This window comes from Gavialis gangeticus, unplaced genomic scaffold (assembly GCF_001723915.1).
Source record: "Gavialis gangeticus isolate Ggan-Ray unplaced genomic scaffold, GavGan_comp1, whole genome shotgun sequence".
In the NCBI taxonomy this organism is placed as follows: Eukaryota; Metazoa; Chordata; order Crocodylia; family Gavialidae; genus Gavialis; species Gavialis gangeticus.
The window spans coordinates 16,735,779-16,737,399 of NW_017729003.1; the positions used below are offsets into that span (position 1 = coordinate 16,735,779).

Here is a 1,621-nt window from a genome sequence, read left to right on the forward strand (position 1 = left end):
TTTTGGCCCCTGACTTGGGTAAGTGCCCCAAGTGCTTGTACTGGGTCTAGTACCCGTAGGACTATTAGGCCCGTGTTTCCCGGAAGAGACAGAGCTTAAGAGGGTCCCCCTTTGGGGTGGTGGTTGCTTACATTACCCCTGGACTCTGCAGTGGGGCTCAAAAAAGGGTCTGCCAGTGCTTAGGCGCCCCTGGAGAGACGTGGAGTCCGGAAGGTGGATGGGTGTAGTGAGGTGGGAGGCTCAACGCAGGAGCTCCCCCTACTGGCCCGCCGCAACCTCAGCCAGACAAACCCTCCCCCTGTGGACCAGCCAGCTACCCCTCCTTCTGCCCTGAGTCTACCAAACCCCCATCCCTCAAGCCACTTTTGGTGCTGGTTTTATCAGCATTCACCAGTCCTGGGAGCTGAGGAAGTAAGATGGGGTGGGGGGAGTGGTGGAAGGGATGCGGGGGGTAGGTTCACTGAAGTGGCAAGGGGCTAAAAATAGCCTTTAGTTTTGGGAGTGGAGGAGAGACCCCTCATCTCCCAAGCTCCTCCCAGACCCCGTAAGCCTCCCTGATCCTGCCAAACCTTCCTGTATCTCAGCAACCTCCCCATGGACCCCACCTACCCCCCATCCACACTGCAGACCCCACTTGCCCCCTGATCCCCCATAAACAACCTGTTAGCCCCCAAGACTGCTTGTAGATGCTGCCTGCCCCTCTAATCCCCACAATCCCTCCTGAAGACTTTGCTTGTCCCCTAACTTCCCCCCACAGATGCATCCTTCCCCCTGATCCCTCCTGGAGACCCCACTCTGCCCTCTGAGCTCCCACAGGCCCTGTGTACCCCCAATCTCCCTGCAGACCCCCGCCCCCAGTCCCCACCAGGATCCTGCTTGCTCACTTTCGCTAGTCCCCCCATCCTGATTTACTTTAGATTGGGTGGCCATTTTTAACTCAATCTAATGTCTCCCTAACCTCCCTGAATCTCTGCATCCAGCCTGTAATTCTAGCCAATATTTACGGGAGTCACATAAGGAGGAGAAAATCTCTTTGCTTGTCTCCACATCATAAACGTATCAGAGCTAGGTAGATTCTAGTCATGAATTCTCTAGAAAGAGAGAGGTGTTTGTACCTTTATAGCTCCAAAATCAGGAGATTTATCATGTTCTTACTGGGATCTATCACTTTGTGATTTAAGACATTTTTGCATTTGCAAGTATTAATACACAAACAGACCAGACACGTTATGAAATTATCCCACATAATTATATATCTTTATTCTAAATTATCATTAATTTGTGAAGATAGAACCTGATGAAATTTGAAGTTCTGTTTTATAATTATGTCACAACTGACTTTTAATTGTTCCAGCTGGGTATTATTTTTTAATTTATTACGATTGGCCTCTCAAAGTTGTAATGTATAAATGCTTTCTATCTGCTTCTATTCATGATTATTCATGAGTAAGCAGAAAGGCAGTTGTTGTGAGATAAACAAGTCCTTCAGGAGCCCTTGAGGAGGCTTTTCTTGTAGCTAGTGAATTTGTGTGTCTATTTGTTGGTACTCAAGTATTTACCTAATGCCTTTTGTATGTGGTTTTTTGTGCTCCCTGTCCCTCCCTGGAGTGTCTCGTTGACA

General features: G+C 48.6%; 1 long non-coding RNA gene across 1 annotated transcript in view; it reads right to left on the reverse strand.

Annotated features, from left to right (window-relative positions):
• LOC109291017 overlaps window positions 1–756 on the reverse strand; it is a 16,744-nt gene extending 15,988 nt beyond the window's left edge. The window contains exon 1 of the long non-coding RNA XR_002095732.1: window positions 746–756. This is a non-coding gene — a long non-coding RNA (uncharacterized LOC109291017). The remainder of the gene's footprint in view (window positions 1–745) is intronic.
• Between the last annotated feature and the right edge of the window lie 865 nt (window positions 757–1,621).